The 20,669-nt window shown below is 41.1% G+C and overlaps 1 protein-coding gene across 5 annotated transcripts in view; it reads left to right on the top strand.

Moving 5' to 3' along the window:
* The window catches only part of MIPOL1 (mirror-image polydactyly 1), a 365,567-nt gene that overhangs the window by 16,164 nt on the left and 328,734 nt on the right, over nt 1–20,669 (top strand). For 2 of the 5 annotated variants that reach the window (XM_036352921.1, XM_036352869.1), the window contains exons 2-3: nt 3,123–3,234; nt 17,943–17,998. The exons of 1 other annotated variant lie outside the window; for it this stretch is intronic. The gene's annotated coding sequence lies outside the window, so the exon portion shown is untranslated. The remainder of the gene's footprint in view (nt 1–3,122; nt 3,235–17,942; nt 17,999–20,669) is intronic. 2 more of the 5 variants (XM_036352890.1, XM_036352880.1) reach the window with 1 other exon arrangement.

Raw genomic sequence — 20,669 nt, 5'->3', positions numbered from 1 at the left:
CATCATAGAGAGCGAGCGAACTCCCGGTCGGTCAAACTCCTGAGGGGACATTTTGCATATTAGGCTTTTATCTATATAGACTAGGGGCCCAGTGCTCAAATTTGTGCATCTTGAAAGGAACTATGGGCCCCGAGGCTGCAGTAGGCACAGAGGCGGGTCTTGGCCCATCCTCTGTGCCCCTGCCTGGCCCCGCCTGCCATGACCCCCGGTCCCCTGTCTGCTGGCAGTCCCAAACCCCGCTGCTGCGACTCCCACGCGCTGACGGCACAGGCCCCACTTGCACCCGCTGATGGTCGGCGGGTGCAAGCAGCAGCTGCTGCTCTGATCGCCCCTCAGGAGCAGGGGGAGGTGGAGAAGCCCTCAGGGGTGATTGGGGCCTGCAGCTACTGCTCCCACCCACTGATGGCACTGAGTGATTGGGACCGGCGCTGGGCACCGGCAGTGGATGCAAACAGCGGTGCCGGCTGGGGTACGAATGGGGCCGGTCCTTGCAGTGGGTGTGAGCAGGGCTGGCACCAGCAGCAGGTGCAAGCACTGGGTGGGACCAAGGTGCGTGGGGGCAAAGAATTTTCAATAACCACCAGAGGCTCGCCCTGATGAGACAGACTGGCGTCCCGTGTTGGTCTGGCACCCCCGCTCACCTGCACCACCATCCTGCCACAGCCAAAGCCTGCCAAGTTTTGCACACCACCCCCGGTGGAGAGTGCACATTATGGTGACCAGTTGTTCAGTTCCGATTGTTCTGCCATTCGGTCTATTTGCATATTAGCCTTTTATTATATAGGATGTTTGGGCCCCCATTCATATGTTGAAACCATAACCCCCAATGTGATATTAGGATGTGGAGCCTTTGGGAGATAATTAGGATGTGATAAGATCAGGAGGGCAGAGCCTTATGAATGAGATTAGTGCCCTTGTTAGAGTCACAAGAGAGCTTGCTTGCCCTCTCTGCTCTCTACCACGTAAGAATTCCATGAGAGGTGGGCAGTTTGCAACCCAGAAGAGGACTCTTACCAGACTCAACCACCTGACATCCTGATCTCAGAATTCCAAGCTCTAGAGCTATGAGAAATAAATTTCTGTTGTTTATAAGCCATTCAGTCTATGGTATTTTTATTAAAGCAGCCCACACGTTCTAAGACAAGTCTCATCTTTCATTACCCCAGTAGAATTTTTGCCCCCCCCAACATTACCCTCAGGACACTTGCAGCTTCAGTTCTTGGTTATTGGTGGGGTAGACACAAATTGTGCTAGGCAGCCTGAGGGAGATGGGAGCCATACAAGTTTTTCTCTAACCCAATCTTTCAGCATGTGTCTGCTCTTCTTCAGCCAGGACTATAGTCCTCCTCGCCCACAAGCTTCCTTCAAGATAGCTGACACATGAATTTCTTGGTTGGTTCCTTGGGTCCATGATGCCTCTCCTCTTTTTTAGTTTTGCTAGGTTGATTTTTTGGGGAGAGAACAAGCAATCCTTGAGTTCACTCGCTGTCTTAAGGCTTCCTAATTTCTGAGTAATTGGAGGCCTTCCTAATTTCTGATCAAAATTCACGTAGGAAAATACTCCAACCTTGTCTTAACTGAAAAGGAAACAGTTTTATTTCTTATCTTCCTATAAACAATACATGATTTATTACTAGGGTCTAGGTGTGATGGTAATTTTGATAAAGCAGGAACTTTGAGCATCTAACAGTTACCAAGGATAGCAGAAACTTGTGTTGGGTTACCTATGGGATATGATTCAGGTCAAAAGTCTGCAATAATACATTAAAAACTAGTTTATTAAAGCAAGTACATTACTTCAAATTTTAAGCCTTTCATGGAATTGAAAAGGAAGAAAAATTAAAGACAATTAGATTTGATAAAGTAAGCACCCTAAACAAAGAAAAGTTAAGTTGAAAATGTTGTTAAAGTTTCCAAAATAAGCCAGCATCTTTGTCAAAATTTTTTACATTGGATTGTTCATTTAAAACATATTTTTTTTTGTTAAGTACTGTGCTTAACAGGCAGAAGAGATATTAATTAAAGTAGTATTAAGTCCTTAGACATTATTAAAATATTAAGGTATGATAGTCTTATTATTCATGTGAATTGACATTACAGACTAGTGGATTAAGTAACATTGATTTTACTTAAATCGACAACATAAAGAGAAATGTACTTAAATTATGTATTGAATATATGCAGAGATACAGAAATAAGAAAAATTTTAAGAGGAAAAATCTTTATGTTACTATTGATTGTTACTCTTTGTGCTGGTGCCTGATGCTAATGGGCCTTTAAAAATATATACATTTTTATTAATTTCAGAGAAGAAGGGAGAGAGAGAGAAACATCAATGATGATAGAATCATCCATCAGCTGCCTCCTTCATGTTCCCAACTGCAGGGAATTAGGGATTAGAATGTTTTTGCATTGTTTTAAGAGTTACAGGCATTTAAAAGTAGTTTTTAAAGAGGGAACTTTTAATAGTCTTTAAGTCTTTATAGCATTAAAAATTTTCAATGAACTTTTTAAATGCAAACATTTTTAATTGTGTCTTTTGTTATTGGGGAAAGGTTTACAAATAGTTTAGAAATCCTGCTTATGTTCTTTGTCTGTGTCTCCCTAGCTGTTTGTTATTATGACCACAGAAACTTTGAGGAGAGTTTTACATTGGCATTGCTTGCAGGATATTGCTCCATGCTTGTAAACTTGTGGCATGAGTTTTGTGTATTTTATTCTCTTTAAAGGAATAAGGCGAATACTGAGTTTTTCCTTTGTAGAATGAACTGCCACTGTTCTTTTTCCTATGGAAAAATTTGTTAGAAGATGAAGAAATCCTGAGTGTTCAGAAATATTACTGATCAAATGGAAAGTGTTTGTTAGCATACTGATTAGGAGAAATGTTGTAATTACCTGTTATGAGTGAAAAGTTGGCCTTTTTAAATCAGGTGTTTTTTTGTTTTGTTTTTTTTTTTAGTTTACCATGACAGACTGAAACATAAGCTCTGGAAATGTTTATATATTTCTCCACTAGATGGAGCTATATACTAATGTTGTACAGCAAAAAGGTCAAGTGCAGGTATCTGATGACATACTGGCATACCTCATTTTATTACTCTTCACTTTATCCCACTTTGCAGATATTTAGTTTTTTAAAAAAAAGAAGATAAGACCCTCCACCATCAAGAAAATTATGACTTGTTGAGACTCAGATGACAGCATTTTTTAGCAATAAAGTATTTTTTAATTAAGGTATGTACATTTTCAAAGACACAAATGCTATTGCACACTTAATAGACTACATACATTACAGTGTAAGCATAACTTTTCTATGCACTTGGAAATAAAAAAACTTCATGTGACTTACCTTTTGTGGTAGTCTAGAACCAAACCTGCAATATCTCCAAAATATGTCTGTTTTACTAAGGATAAACTTAAGTAACCTGTCTATTCATACAATTAAGTAATTGGTCTATTTGTTGTATAATTGTAGGTAAAATAGAATTTTATCCCTTAATTACATAAAACTGTTAACATATACTAGTCATCTGTGGGGAATGTGTACAGTGGGATTTTTCTTGGTAGAGTTGCTAATTTTCTCTTAGTCTATCCTTATACTTTGTCAGTACCCTCATGGCCAAAAATATTTTTAAATATTCAATATACAGTTGAAAGTATCATAAATGGTTTCTACTTCATGGTTTACCGGAATAACTAAAGTTCTGCATTTCCTTGGTATAAATATGCTGATTGATGCCTATGGTCTACTTAATGCCCAGGCTAGTGCATGTATCTCTTGTAGATGTTTCTGCCCCTGCTTGTTCAATTTATTTATATAGTTATCAAAAATTACTTGTGTTTGTCCCAAGACCTGTCTATATCAGTTATATCTGTGATCATTAATTATATAATTTAATTAAATATATATAAGCTAATGGAAAGATATAAAAGGTTTTCTTCCTATGAAAACTTAGGTGAATGTTTTAGAACACTAAATAAAAGGTGAATTGCTGACCTGGCTGGTTTTGCTAAATGGTTAGAGCACCAGCCTGTGGATTCCCAGTCAAAGGCAGATACCTGGTTAAAGGTTTGATCCCTGGCCCAGGTCAGAGTGTGTGTAGAAGGCAACCAATCAATGTTTCTCTCTCACATTGATGTTTCTCTCCCTCCTTCCTCCCTCCCTCTAAATATCAATGGAAAAAATATCCTTGAATGAGGATTAACAACAACAAACAAAAAAGGTGAATTACTAAGAAAAATTACTATCATACATTAGGTAGGAGTGAGAAAGCGGTGGAAAAAAACTTTTGTGGGGTAGAAAATGCTTGGAATTCTGTAAATTCTGTATAAAATGTGCTTTTATATGACAGTGTGATTACAAATGTACAGGTTTCACATTTTGATGCTTATAATACTGATAAATAGCTGTGTAGAAAAATTTTACATGAAAATGCCAAGGGTCCTAAATTGAGTTATTTTAGAGCTTAAGAATTTATTTTTAAGTGCTTAGTAATTTAAAAATTTGTTTTTCTCGCTATTATTTTGTTCTAGCTTTATATGCTTGTTTTAACTAATATTATTTAGAAGACATCCAAATAAAAATATTAAACTAGCAAGAGATTGTCTTCCTCTAGATACACAAAACTGGCAATTTTGGTTCAGTAGTGAGTTCCTCTGCAGTAGGAGTTTCTCCTTTTCCCACTATAATTTTATGAAGGTAATTTCATTACTAAGCAAAGGTAGAAGTCTTTTCTCTAAATTTATGGAAAGAACACTACAATAGGATTCAGAAGGTCTAAGTTTCATTCCTAGAATCTAGGACCTAGAACAATAAGTATTTTGTTAAATAAATAAATTGAATAGCTTTGCTACTTCTTAGTCATAAGATTATAACCTGTTTAATGAACATCTCTTATAGCCTTATCTATAAAGTCAGATTTTATTCATTCACCATACATTTCTTGAGTGTTATGAGTCAGAAACAACGATGAGAAATATAAGCCTCTTTCAATCAGATTGCTAAATTGGGAGAGACAGATAAGTAAGTAATTAGTATACAATGTGACAAGTGCTCTCTTGAAGGTATGTGTATATAGGGTAAGTGGGTAGCCCTTTTCAACCTGTAAATATTGGTCAAATATTTATTTAGTGGGGGTAGGGAGAAATAGATTTTATGATCATAAAATTATATAGAAGCAGATGAAAACACTAATTGTCTCTCACTAGTTGAAGGAAACATATCTGAAAAAGATTTTGCAAAATGTTTTTCAGTTTTCTGTAGTTCTTGTTTTCATTTCTGAACCAACAATTTCTTGGAAAGCATATTTATGACACTGAAAGTTAGATAATATGTTTCCAGAAAACTGCCATGAATTGCTTTCTGAATATTAACTAAGTGCAACTACACGTGTAGTAGATGTTACTGAAGAATATGTTTAAATTTCCAATCAGTCATAGAGTAACATATGAAAACTTTAGTTAACTGGCATCATAGATTGTGTTAAGTGGCCCTCATAGATTGTGTTACCCACTCTGCTCTTGAATCCTAACTGGCTTGGCTGCATTTAATTTGAACAGAACAAACACTTTATAATTTTGAGTTTTTCAATCCATAATCCTGGTAAATATTTCCATTTATTTAGGTTGTCTTTCTTATCTCATAATAAATTTGTATTTTTTTTTCTCCCTAGGGGTTTTGCATTATTGTGATTGCAAGGATCTTAAATATAAATGTTGAAAGAAATGTGAACAGCCAAGATTCTTGATTTGTGCCAGTATCAAGGGGACGGTTTTCAATGTTTTACTGGTTTTAGAGGATTTTTCTTGGTTGTTGTTTAAGATACATGTTATCAAATTATATTTTATAATCGAAAGAGGGTTTTTTTGTTGAATTTTATCAGATGCTTCATCTCTATAGATTTTGCCTAGTCTTTGATTTTTTTTCTGTAATGTTAATATAATGAGTACATTCATTTATTTTCAAATATTGAATATTTCTGTAATAGGGTAAATACAATGTAGTTACCTGTGTGTCTGGTGCCTGGGCTCTCCTGTGATTCTCGGGGAGCATGACGTTCCTGCCAACCCACCACCATGGAAAGGGCTCTCCTATGACTTCTTGGCTCACAACACTCCTGCCAACCTGCTACCATGGCACAGGCCCTGAGTGTACCGAAGCCTGGGCTCTCCCATGACTCTCAGGGTATGTGACCCTCCCACCAAGCCCTCTACCTCAGCCACAGGCCCCGCACAACTGGGACCCTTCTGTGATAGCAAAAATGGGGAGACAAGGACACAACCCCCAAAAGAAAGAAAAGGAGGAATCGCACCCCTAAAAGGGAAATAAATGAAATGGAGTCATGCAATATGGCAGAAAAAGAATCAGAGTAATGGTCATGCACTTCATAAACTGGATGGCGGAGAAAATAAAATCCTATCTAATAAAAGAGAAACATGGTAATTGGTGTACAACCGCTACCCTTCCCATTGGCTAATCAGGGCAATATGCAAATTAACTGCCAGCCAAGATGGCCGCCGGCAGCCAGGCAGCTTGAAACTAACATGAGGCTTGCTTGCTTCAGTGACAGAGGACTCCAACGTTCCCCGCCTGCCGCTGCAGGCCTCTGAGCTGCAACTCTAAGCAACTATGTAACAAATATAGAAGCTAAACAAAATCCCAGAAACCTGCTTTAGTCCGCCGGGCTTCAGCCAGCAGGATCGCAACATTGTAAGCAAAGGCCAGAAAACTACTTTCAGCAGCGGAGGCCTAAGAGCTGGAGCCAAGCCTCAAAGCTAAAGCTGGCCCAGAAAAAAAAAAAAGAAAAGAAAGGAGCAGTTGGGAGCTTCAGTCACCCCCAGCCTGAAAACAGCCCTCAGCCCCTCACCCAGACTGGCCAGGCACCCCAGTGGGGACCTCCACCCTGAAGGGTGTGTGACCAGCTGCAAACAGCCATCATCCCCTCACCCAGGCTGGCCAGGCACCCCAGTGGGGACCTGCACCCTGAAGGATGTGTGACCAGCTGCAAACGGCCAACATCCCCTCACCCAGGCTGGCCAAGCACCCCAGTGGGGACCCCCACCCTGATCCAGGACACCCTTCAGGGCAAACTAGCCGGCACCCACCCGTGCACGAGGCCTCTACTCTATATAGTAAAAGGGTAATATGCCTCCCAGCACTGGGATCAGCGGAGCTGCGAGGCCTCCCGGCACCGGGATCAGCGTGACAGGGGGCAGCGCCCAAACCCCCTGATTGCCCTGCTGCTCTGTCTGTAACAGGGGGCGGGTCCACAACCTCCCTATCCACCCTGCTCTGTTCATGACAGGGGAAGGCGCCCCAACCCCCTGATCAGCCCTGCTCTGTGCTTGATAGGGGGGAGCTCCCCAACCCCCTGATTGCCCTGCGGCGCTGTGTGTGACAGGCTGCAGTGCCCCAACCCCCCGATCGGCCCTGCTCTGTGTGTGACAGGGTGCGGCGCCCCAACCCCCCTCCCCCCCATGGGCTGTGCTCTGTGTGTGACGGGGTAGAGCCATAACCTCCCCATTGGCCCTGCCCTGAGTGTGACAGGGTGCGGCGCCCCAACCCCCTGATCCGCCCTGCTCTGTGTGTGACAGGGGGCGGTGCCCCAGCACCCCTATCAGCCCTACTCTGTGCGTGACAGGGGGGAGCTCCCCAACCCCCTGATCAACCCTGCTCTGTGCATGACAGGGTACGGAGCCCCAACCCCCCTGATGGGCCCTGCTCTGTGCATGAGAGGGGGTGGCGCTGCAACCTGCCCATCGACCCTGCCTTGAGTGTGACAGGGGGCAGTGCCCCAACCCCCCAATCAGCCCTACCCTGAGCATGCCTGAGGGTGGCATCGCAACCTCCCGATCCGCCCTACTCTGTGCATGACAGGGGCGGCGCCCCAACTCCCGAATCAGCCCTGCTCTGAGCCCGACCAGGGGCTGCAACTAGGGATTGGGCCTGCCCTCTGCCACCCGGGAACAGGCCTAAGCCAGCAGGTCGTTATCTCCCGAGGGGTCCCAGACTGCGAGAGGGCACAGGCCAGGCTTAGGGACGCCCCTCTTCCCCCCGAGTGCACAAATTTTTGTGCACTGGGCCTCTAGTCTATATATATAAAACCCTAATATGCAAATAGACTAAATGGTGGAACAACCAAACAGTCACTATGACGTGCGCTGACCACCAGGGTGTGCACGTGGAACATGGTGGGCATCGGCCACAGGCAGCAGAGCGTGGAACATGGCAGGCATCGGCTGTGGAGGGATAGTGGAGCAGGTGAGCAGGGACAGCCGACCAAGGCAGGGCACCGCTCACTGTAATTGGGTAGAGGCTCTGGTGGTTACTGAAAATTCTATGTTCCCGCATGCCACGGTCCCACCCAGCACTCACTCCACTTGCACCAACCGTTGGCGCCGGAGCTGCTGGTCACACCTGCTGCCAGTGCTGGCCCCACTTGCACCTGCTGCTGGCACAGCCGCTCTAATCCGCTGCTGATGCTTGGCGCTGTTCCTGATCACTCAGCGCCATCAGCGGGTGCGAGCGGCAGCAGTACTTGAGAGCAGTGGTGGCAGGAGCAGGGCTGTGGGCAGACAGGGGACAAGGGGCTACAGTGGGAGGGGCCAGGTGGGGGCGCAGGATGGGCTGAGACCCACCCTGTGCCTACTGCAGCCTCGTGGCCCACAGTTCCTTTTAAGGTGCAGATTCGTGCACTGGGCCCCTAGTCCTATGTAATAAAAGGCTAATATGCAAATCAACTGAAGGGCAGAATGAACGGTTGCTATGATGTGCACTGAGCACCAGGGGACAGAAGCTTAAAGCAGGAGCTGCCCCCTGAGGGTCAGTGCACTCCCACAGAGGGAGCACCGCTCAGCCAGAAGCCAGGCTCACAGCTGACGATCACAGTGGCGGTAGCGGGAGCCTCTCCCACCTCTGCGGCAGTGCTAAGGATATCTGACTGCCAGCATAGGCCGCGGGGAGCAGGCCTAAGCCATCAGTCAGACATCCCGAGGGCTCCTGGACTTTGAGAAGGTGCAGGATGGGCTGAGGGGACCCCCCTCGCCCCCAAAATGTATGAATTTCTTGCACTGGGCCTCTAGTCAATAATAACCTTAAATGTAAATGGACTAAATGCTCCCATCAAAAGACAGAGTTGCTGAATGAATAAGAAAACATGGCATATATATGCTGTCTAAAAGAGACCCACCTCAGAACAAAATACTCACACGGACTGAAAGTGAAGGGATGAAAAAATATCTGTCAGGCAAATGGAAATGAAAATAAAATAAAGCTGTGGTAGCAATACTTATACCTGACAAAATAACCTCAAAATGAAGGCTATAACAAGAAGTAAGGAAGGCCACTTCATAATACTAAAGGGATTAATACAAGAGGATATAACTCTGGTAAACATATATGCACCCAATACAGGAGCACACAAATACATAAAAAAACTTCTGGAAGATATCAAGGGAGAGATCGATAACAATACAATCATAGTAGGGGAATTTAATGCCCCCATTGACATCACTAGATAAATCCCCAAACAAAAAATCAGCAAAGAAATAGCAATGCTAAATGATTCACTAGGTTAGATGGAGTTAATTGACATCTTCAGAACATTCCACCCCAAGGCTATAGGATATATATTCTTCTCAAGTGCACATGGGAGATTCTCAAAGATAGAATATATATTGGAAGACAGGCAAAGTCTCTTCAAATTCAAGGAGATTGAGTTATCAAGCAACTTCTCAGATCACAATGGCATATTAGTAATAAATTACAATAAAAACAATCATAAAAATTCAAACACATGGAGGCTAAATAGCATGTTGTTAAACAATGATTGAGCCCTAACCAGTTTGATTCAGTGGATAGTGCGTTGGCCTGCGGACTGAAAGTTCCCAGGTTCGATTCCGGCCAAGGGCATGTACCTTGGTTGTGGGTACATCCCCAGTAGGAGGTGTGCAGGAGGCAGCTGATTGATGTTTCCCTCTCATCGATGTTTCTAACTCTCTATCCCTTTTTTCCTCTCTGTGAAAAATCAATAAAATATATTTTAAAAAAATGATTGGGTTACCAAAGAGATCAAAGAAGAAATAAAAAACATCCTGGAAACAAATGATAACAAAAACACAACAATCCAAAATCTATGGGAAACAGTGAAAGCAGTCCATAGAGGGAAGTTCATAGCATTACAAGCCTATCTCAAAAAACAAGAAAAACTGCCGAAACCGGTTTGGCTCAGTGGATAGAGCTTCGGCCTGCGGACTGAAGGGTCCCGGGTTCGATTCCGGTCAAGGGCATGTACCTGGGTTGCGGGCACTTCCCCATTGGGGGATGTGCAGGAGGCAGCTGATCAATGTTTCTCTCTCATCGATGTTTCTGACTCTCTATCCCTCTCCCTTCCTCTCTGTAAAAAATCAATAAAATATATTAAAAAAAAAAAACAAAAACAAAAACAAAAAACAAGAAAAACTGGTAATTAATTATCTAACTCTACAGCTTAACCAGTTAACTGCCATGATATTTTTCATTTAATTAAAAAAAGGTCTGCCACTTGTGTCTATAGACACTTGGTGTACAAATGGTTAAAGAATTAGAAAGAGAACAACAAGAAAAGCCCAGAGTAAGCAGAAGGAAGGAAATAATAAAGATCAGAGTGGAAATAAATGACATAGAGGCCACCTCCCCCTCAAAACCCCACAAATAATACAAAAAATCAATGAAACCAAGAGCTGTTTCTTTGAAAGGATAAACAGAAACTCTATTCCAACAAACTTTTCAACCTAGGAGAAATGGACATATTCCTAGAAAAATATGACCTTCCAAAACTCAGGAAGAAAAAAACCTGAATAGGCTGTTAACTGAGTAGGAAATTGAACCAGTAATCAAAATAACTTCCAGCAAACAAAAGCTCTGGACCAGATGGTTTTACAGGGGAGTTTTATCAACCATTCAAAGGAGAACTAAAACCTATTCTCTTCAGACTCTTCCAAAAATTCAAGAGGAAGGAACACTTCCAAGCTCTTTTTATAAAAACAGCATTACCCTAATCACCAAAACAGGTAAAGACACTACAAAAAAGAGAATTACAGGCCAGTGTGTCTGATAAATATAGATGCTAAAATCCTCAACAAAATCCTAGCAAATCACATCCAGCATTACGTTAGGAAGATCACACACCATGACAAGTGGAATTTATTCCGGGGATGCAAGGATGGTACAATATCTGCAAATCATTAAACATGATACATGACATAAACAAATTGAGAGATGAAAACCACATAATCATATAAATTAATGCAGAAAAAGCATTTGTAAAAATTTAACACCCATTCTTGATAAAAATCTCTCAGCAAGCTGGGAATAGAGGGATTATACCTTAACATAATAAAAGCCATATATGACAAACCTATAGCCAACATCATACTTAATGGACAAAAAATAAAAGCATTTCCACAAAACAAAACAAAAACAAAACCCAGGAAAAAGACACAGAAAAGAAGAAATAAAAGGCATCCAAATTGGAAAAGAAGTAAAAGTGTCTTTATACACAGATGGCATGATATTGTACATAGAAAACCCTAAAGACCATCAAAAAACTACTAGATTTAACAAATGAATTTGGCAATATAGCAGGATACAAAATTAACACCCCGAAATCTATAACTTTTTTATATACCAATAATGAACTCACAGAAATAGAAACAAACAAAAAACCAATCCCATTTACCATTACATCAAAATAATTAAGATACTTAGGAATAAACTAAGGAGGTAAAATACTTGTACTCGGGAAACTACAGGACAATGAAAAAAGAGATTGAGGAAGACACAAACAAATGGAAGAATATACCGTGTTCATGGATTGGTAGAATCAGCACCATTAAAATGTCCATACTACCCAAAGCAATCTATAGATTTAATGCAATCTTCATTAAAATACCAAAGGCATATTTCACAGACCTAGAACAAACTCCAAAATTTCATCTGGAATAAAAAACAAAGAAACCCTGAATAGCCGCAATAATCTTGAGAAAGAAAAAAAAAAGTTGGTGGATCACAATATCAGATATCAAGCTATATTACAAAACCAGTCTTTTCAAAACTGCCTGGTACTGGCACAAGAACAGACATATAGACCAATGGAACAGAATAGAGAACACCGAAATCGACCTAAGCCATTATGCTCAACTAATATTTGACAAAGGAGGCAAGAGCATACAATGGAGTAAAGACAGTCTCTTGGGAATGCAGACTGGTGCAGCCACTGTATAAAACAGTATGGAGTTTCTTTAAAAAATTAAAAATGGAACTTCCATTTGACACAGTAATCCCACTTCTAGGAATATACCTCAAGAAACCAAAAACACTAATCAGAAAGGACATATGCACCCCTATATTCATAGCAGAACAATTTACAATCGGCAAGATTTGGAAACAGCCTTAATTGCCCATCAGCAGTTGAGTGGATGAAAAAACAGTGGTACATCTACACAATGCAGTACTACGCTGCTGTAAAAAAAGGTACTCTTGCCATTTTATAGATCATAGATGGACCTGGAAAGCATTATGTTAAGCAAAATAAGTCAGTCAGAGACTAAGTTAAATATCACATGATCTCATTCATTTGTGCAATATAATGAACATAAACTGATGAACAAAAATAGATACAGAGACAGAGAAGCAACGAACAGACTGTCAAACTTTAGAGGGAAGGTAGAGGAGGGTTGTGGGAGAGTAAGAGATAAACCAAAGGGCTTGTATGCATGCATATAAGCATAATCAATGGATATAGCACTAGGGGGATGAGGGCATATGCTCGGTGGTTGGGGTGGCCTGGGAGAGGTCAATGGAGGAAAAAGTAGACATATGTAATACTGTATGTAATACATTAAACAATAAAGAATTTTTAAAAATACAGCCTAGTCACAATGCATTATTGATCTTTCCTATATTACTGGTTTCTGTTTGGTAATATTAAGTTTATGAATTTCATACCTGCATTTATTAATGAAATTCACTTCTTTTATTTTTTTATACTATTCTTTGGTATCAAGATGTTTTTTATCCTCATATAGATTTTGCTGATAATCTTATAATCTCTGAAAAATTTTAAGTAGGAATAGTTTCAAGTAATATTAGAATAATAATAATTTCAGAATATGCTACTATCCAGGAATATTTTCCACTTCTGATTAATTTCCTTGAAAGATATAGGATTATTCAAGTTTTCTATAGCTGCTAGGTTATTTTGCCTGGGAATTTGTGTATTACATAGAAGTTTTCAAATATATTGCCACAATGATGCTAATGGTATTCTCTAATTGTTCTTTTTTTAATTAAATCTTTTTTGTTTAGATTATTACCATTGTTCCTCTTCCCCCCCCAAAACCGGTTCCCACCCCATCCTGTGCCCTTAACACCCCCCCCCCCACTGTACTCATCCATAGGTGTACGATTTTTGTCCAGTCTCTTCCTATACCCCCACACCCCTTTCTCCCCAAGAATTGTCAATCCACTCCCTTTCTATGCCCCTGATTCTATTATATTCACCAGTTTATTCTGTTCATCGGATTTTTTATTCACTTGATTTTTAGATTCACTTGTTGATAGATATGTATTTGTTGTTCATAATTTTTATCTTTACCTTTTTCTTCTTCCTCTTCTTAAAGAATACCTTTCAGCATTTCATTTAATACTGGTTTTGTGGTGATGGGCTCCTTTAGCTTTTTCTTATCTGTGAAGCTCTTTATCTGACCTTCAATTCTGAATGATAGCTTTGGTGGGTAAAGTAATTTTGATTGTAGGTTCTTGCTATTCATCACTTTGAATATCCCTTGCCACTCCTTTCTGGCCTGCATAGTTTCTGTTGAGAAATCTGCTGACAGTCATATGGGTACTCCCTTGTAGGTAACTGACTGTTTTTCTCTTGCTGCTTTTAAGATTCTCTCTTTGTCTTTTGCTCTTGGCATTTTAATTATGATGTGTCTTGGTGTGGTCCTCTTTGGATTCCTTTTGTTTGGGGTTCTCTGCACTTCCTGGACTTGTAAGTCTATTTCTTTGACCAGGTAGGGGAAGTTTTCTGTCATTATTTCTTCAAATAGGTTTTCAATATCTTGCTCTCTCTCTTCTTCTGGCAACCCTATAATTCGGATGTTGGTACGCTTGAAGCTGTCCCAGAGGCTCCTTACACTATCTTCGTATTTTTGGATTCTTTTTTCTTTTTGTTTTTCCAGTTGGGTGTTTTTTGCTTCTTTGTATTTCAAATCTTTGACTTGATTCTTGCGATCCTCTAGTCTGCTGTTGGATCTCTGTATAATATTCTTTATTTCAGTCAGTGTATGCTTAATTTCTAATTGGTCCTTTTTCATATCCTCGAGGGTCTCACTAGACTTATTGAGGGTCTCGCTAAATTTATTGGCGTTTTCTAGAAAGTTCTTGAAAAATTTATAAGTGTGGTTTTGAACTCTATATCCAGTCATTTGCTTTCCTCCATTTCTGTCATTTGTGACCTGTTTCTTTGTCTCTGCATTTTGGCTGCTTCCCTGTGTTGATAGAGTGGCTTTGTGTGCTAGGGGTCCTATAGGGCCCAGTGGCTCAGCCTCCCCAATTACCTGAGGTGGACACTCTTGGTGCACCCCTTTGTGGGCTGTGTGCACAGTCTTGTTGTAGTTAAGCCTTGATTGTTGTTGGTATCAGTGTAAGGAATTGACCTTCAAGCCAATTGGCTGTGAGAATCAGCTGTGTCTATGGTGGGAGAACTTAAGTGCTGGGGACACCCTTTAGGGGCAAGACTTGTGTCAGTGGGGCTTTGATGCTCACTGAGTCTGCCCCTGAGTGTGTCCCTTATGGATCTGAGGAGTTGTAATCTGGATGGTTTCACTCTGACCACTGGGTACACTGGCTCTTGGATCTCTAAGGAGGTGCTAATTTAGCCTCTGCCTGAGGCTACCCTGCAGGAGCTATGGAGAGATCTGCAGATTCCTCTTCATTGTTTGGGGTTTGGAGGTGCCCAGTTGAGGCCCAGCTGTGAAGCAATGCAAGCTGCTATGGGACCTTGGGCTTTCTTTTGGAAGTTCTGTGTCTCTCTGACCCAGCTGCAGTTTGTTAGGTAATTATCAGGTTGCAAAGGGCCAGGCCATTCACATTGAAAAGCCTCTGCGCACAGCTTGGGTGGGGCGGGATCTCAGGGAATCAACAGGGCAGAGGAAACAGCTATGGCTGATCCTTAGCCCTGCCCTAAGAGGCCCCGAGTCTCAGTGTCCCGTGGTAATTGCTGCGAGCACCTCTGAGAGAAAGCTGCCCTTGAGTTCCGACCGATGCCAGACAGTCCAGTTTCTCCCTATATGAGTCTGGGTCCCCAGAGTCTTGCCCGGAACTGGAGTTCAGAGCAATCTGGAGCTTGTGCCTCCCTCCCGATTGAAAAAGACAACCAGTTCCTCAGTTGCCAGCCCTTTCCGCACGCGCCTTCGTACCTCTGCACTTTACTTCCTCACCTCCTCTGACTCTCAGTGTGCTTTTCTCTTTCCTGCTAGTTGTAGAATTTCCACTCAGCCAGCCTTCCTGTGGTTCTGGATGATGTCAGTTTTGTCTTTTATTTGTAGTTTTGAAATGCTTGTGCGAGGCAGCAATTTCAGGTGTTTACATATGCCGCCATCTTGGTTTCTCTCCTTCTTCTTATTCTTGATATTGATTATTTGTGTACTCTCTCTTCTTGATCAGTTTTCCCAGAGTTTTCAGTTTATCTGTCCTTTCAGAGAATGGCTTTAGGCTTTGTTAATCCTCTCAGTATTATGTTCATTTCCTATTTAATCAATTTCTGCTGTTACCTTTTTCCCCCTCTAAATTCTTTGGGCTTATTTTGCTGTAGTTCTAATTTCTTATGATGGATGCTTAGCTCATTAATAATTATTTAAGGATATAAACTTGCCCCCAAGTAGTACTTGAGCTGCTTTCACAAGTTTTACTTTGTGGAATTTGTTATTGTAGAGTTCAAAATATTGTCTAAATGTCATGGTTTTTTTTATTGAATTATTTCTTCATTTGTAAACAAAAGGTAACTTTGTTAATTTTTTAATATATGGAAATTTTAATTTCTAAACAAGTGAGGATGTTTTTGTTACCAGTTGCTAACATCACGTTGTGGTTAGAGAAGCTTCTCCCTCAAGTTTTAACTTGAAATGTGATTCTACTTGCTTTGCATCCCAGAATACAGTCAATATTGTAATATTGCATGTGCTTAACAAGAATGTGTATTCTGGATATTGGGTAAAGCATTAATTTACGTTTAGATTTGTTAGGTCAAGTTTGTTGATGACATTGTGTAAATATTTTATATTCTGAGTTTTTTGTGTTGATCTAAATTGTGGATTTATCTACTTTCATCTCATAGGTCTATGAGTTTCTGCTTTACATTTGTAGAGACTATGTTATTATGTTCATACTAGAGGCCCAGTGCATGATATTCGTGCACTGGGGGATGTGGGGGTTCCTCTGCCCAACCTGCACCCTCTCCAATCTGGGAGCCCTCAGGGGAGCCCTCTCCAATCCAGGAGTTTCTGTCTGTCTTTGCAATCATATGAGTGAATTGTCTGAGACCCCAACTCAGTTTGGTTTGTTGCTCACAGAATAATAGAGGCTTTTTTTTTTTCTTTGCTTCATTGGTGGAGATTTCCTGGAAATTTTAGGATATCTTCCCTTTAATTTTTCCTAGACACTCTGATTTTACTTATGTCTCTCACCTTTGCTTTCCCTCCATCCCCCACCGCAGCAGTAACTTGCTCCAGGCTCACTTTGCTCTAGTGTTAGGAGATCCCTCTGCCACCAGAACTATGATTCCCAGCATTTCTGGTGCTCCCCACACTCTGGGCTTCCGCTTCCGGTCCTGGGGCTGCCAACAAAACTACTATTCCCAGAACTCCTGGTGCTCCCGTTGCTCTTGGTTTTCCCTTCCTGCTCTGTCTCCGTCCCATGGCCTCCCACTCTGCCAAGTCCTCCAAGCTGCCAGCTCTGTCTCTGTGCTCTTTGTCTGGTGGCTTGGGGAGCCTAGTTCCCCAAGCCGCTCCTCTCTCTGCCGGCTCTCCCACTCTGCTCTCCACCCAGCGCCTGTGTATGCAAATTAACCCACCATCTTTTTCGGGTTAATTTGTATACTCCTGATTGGCTGGTGATTGCAGCGGAGGGATGTTCAATTTACATGTTTCTCTTTTATTATATAGGATACATTTAGATTTTTTGTATTTTCCTTGTATATTGAAACTTTTATTATGAAATAATGCTCTTTCTACCTTAAATTCTATTTTGCCCCATATTAGTATAACTTAAAGTCTTTGGCTTAATATTTGCATGGTATACAATCCTTTTTGTTTACTTTTCCTGGTCCCTTTCATTTTTGATGTGTCTATTATAAACATGTAGATGGGTTTTTAAAAATCCAGTCTGGCTCTAGCCAGTGTGGCTTAGTGGATAGAGCATTGGCCTGCATACTGAAGGGTCCCAGGTTCGATTCCAGTCAAGGGCACATGCCTGGGTTCCAGGCTCGATCCCCAGTGGGGGCATGCAGGAAGCAGCCAATCAATGATTCTCTCTCATCATTGATGTTTCTATTTCCCTTTCCCTTCCTCTCTGAAGTCAATAAAAAACATATGTTTTAAAAAATAATAAAAATAAATAAAAAGAAAAATCAAGCCTGACAGTTTATTTTTAATTTTACATTTTAATTATCATGCAAATTGATTTCTTTTCACCTCTATATTCCTATGAATGTTTTTATTGTGGTGAAATGTATATAACAGATTTTTATTATTTTAACCATTTTACGTGTACAATTTAGTGGCATTATATATATTCACATTGTTGGGCATCTTTATCACTATACAGCTCTATAACTGTTCCATCATTCCGAGCAGAAACTTTGTACCCATAAACAATAACTCCTTTATTGTTTCTTTCACAGTCCCTGGTAAGAAGTGTTTGACTTCTTTATGAATTTGACTATTCCAGATATCATATGTAAGTGGAATCATAAAATGTTTGTTGTTTTATATCTGGCTTATTTTACTTGGCTTAATATTTTCAAGGTTCTTCTATGTTGTACCATGTATCAGAATTTTGTTTCTTTTTAAGGTTAAATAATATTTCATTGCATCTACGTATGACATCTTGTTTATCCATTCATCTCTTGATCGACAATAGGGTTGTCTCCATCTTTTGCCTGTTATGAATAATGCTGCCATGCACTTTGGTCTACAGTCCTGTGCATTTTAACACTTGTAAAGATTCATTAACCACCACTACAATAAGAATACACAGCAATTCTTTCACCTCATATAATACCCTGGCACTCTCCTTTATAATCACACCTTCCCTTCACCTATTCTCCTTGGCAAGCACTACTCTCTTGTCCATGACTGTAATTACATAACTCCAACAAGGTTTTATAAATGGGATCATAAGTGTAATTTTTTGAAGCTGGCTTTCATTCAGCTTAATGTATTTGACATTTACCCAATTTGTTGTGTGGATCAAGTATTTTTTTTCTTGTTGTTGAGCAGTATGCCATTCACTATATATATGTACAACAGTGTTGTGTGTTTCCTTCTCACGTCCCGCGTGGATCAGGGTTCAGGAACTGGAAGCAGAGCCGCACACAAATGAATATGAAAAGACAAGAGATAATTTGGGAATATTGGGGGGCCAGGCGAGCAAGTCCAACTCAAGGGGGAGGACTTCCTCCCGTGCTCAGGCCTCACCAAGCTGTTATTGATCTGGGATGCATCCATAGCATAGCCCTTAGGCAGGTGACCCCCTAGTAACAAGCAGACTAGCCCATCAGCAAGGATTTACATAATAATAAATGGGGGAGTAGTTTCAGCTACCACTGTCTGGACAAACAGAGGTGGCGCCTAGCTCCGACCTTTGCTAGGGCTTCAAAGGCACCCAGCCTTCGGGGGGGTTCTCTGTCTACGCTTATCAGATAGTGAAGGCAATAAACAGTTTCCCACATCTCCCCTTTATTTTTTCCTTAAGAATCTTGTATCTGCAGACCAGAAGTAAACATATAAGAACAAAAAATATTTAAGTCCCAAAATCAATGTCCAACAGTTTTGAGTCCAAGTTTCAATGTCCGACAGTTCATGTGTACATGCCAGTAATGAAATGCTGGTTCTGGATGGTGGACAAATGCAGGTCCGGTCCTCTCTGGGGTCCTGGGCAACCTGCAGCGATGCACAGCTGCTGACTGCTAGTATGGCAAGGCGTCTTCACCATCTCCATCTCTGAACTGTCTCTCCTGTCTTTGTGGTTGGAGCAATCTGGTCAGTTTCTCTCCGGTATCCCTTGTTGCAGGAATCCACATGGTCTTGGAGTTGTTTTCTGAAAATATACAAACATATTCTCAACCAAAGTTTGATAAAGGAAATTTTACTTGGGGGATCCTTTTTATATTAGCCCAAAATGATTTTCCTTTGGCTTATTTTGTCACCACATATGTTTTTTATGGGTGTCTTGTTGTTAGCATTACAAATGAAGAAAAAAGAAATTTTCTAGATGTAATTTAGTTTCAGGATATTTTTCCTTACATGATATTCTTCCACTATCCCCTTTTTTTTATTTAATTAGGAGGCTTATGGTAATTTTTTTAATGCAGTCTAGATAACTTTAAATTTTTATTTTTTCTGCACAAAAATATGATTGCTTTAGGTTCATTGCATGTTAAGCAATTTTTACCATGAAATGAAAATTTTGGTTAATACTATTTGAATAATTACTTATTTCAAGTTAGCCAAATTTAATTAATTTGAAAACTTGACAACTATTTTACTGTTAAATTTAATATTCTAACAATAATCTAAATTTACACTGTAAATATTAATTGAAAGGATCACTTTCCGTCCTTGAGGAGGCCCAAGCATTCCTGTTGTTAGGCTAGATTTAGACATAGGGTCTGTTAAACTAAGCCTTCGTTTTTCTGGGTACTATTTTCAGTTGGACCAAGTCTCTTCTGTTATTTCGTTCCCGATCTGGGCTGGGCATGGGAAGCAAGAAGCAGCCATGGGGACAGGAGACCTTCCTCAAAAGGGGCGAGTGTTCAAGCCCCTACACCATTGGGGGGGTGAGGATCTGTGCCCCACCTCTGTTGAACCCCAAGTTTTCTCCTACTGACCCCTGGCTGTGCCTGTCTTAGGTTGCCCCACCCTGTGGGGTCTTACCCATCTTTGACTCCCAACCATCTCTGGGCCAAGTAGGGTGATGTGAGGTTCAGTTCTGTCTCCTTGTTACCCTATGTCCCTCTGGCCTCCATGCCCAGCAACTGCCTTTGGATCCCCTCGCCTGCTGGCGGGGCCCCGGCATTGATCATGGGGAACCCAGGTTTCTTCTCCAGAGAGGGCCCAGCTTACACCATTGGGCAAGAGACAGATCCAGGGTACCTGCTTTTCATGATCCCAGCTTGAACGGAGAGCTCAGACAACAGCTGTAGACAATTGGAATCCTCTTGGCAAAAAAAGTCAAGAGAGGTCAATACAGAATGCTTAAGTTCCTTCCCAGGAGGGAATAAATCCCTTCATCTCAAAGAATTAATTTGTAAGTTTGTTTGGGATAAATGCACAATATACTGTTGTACAGCATCAAAAATTATGAATAAAACCTATAGAATAATACCATGTAAGAATATTCTCTGCTC

Source organism: Myotis myotis, unplaced genomic scaffold (assembly GCF_014108235.1).
Source record: "Myotis myotis isolate mMyoMyo1 unplaced genomic scaffold, mMyoMyo1.p scaffold_m19_p_1, whole genome shotgun sequence".
Classification (NCBI taxonomy): Eukaryota; Metazoa; Chordata; class Mammalia; order Chiroptera; family Vespertilionidae; genus Myotis; species Myotis myotis.
The sequence above is the reverse complement of the archived record's forward strand: the minus strand, read 5'-3'. Positions and strand labels throughout refer to the sequence as shown.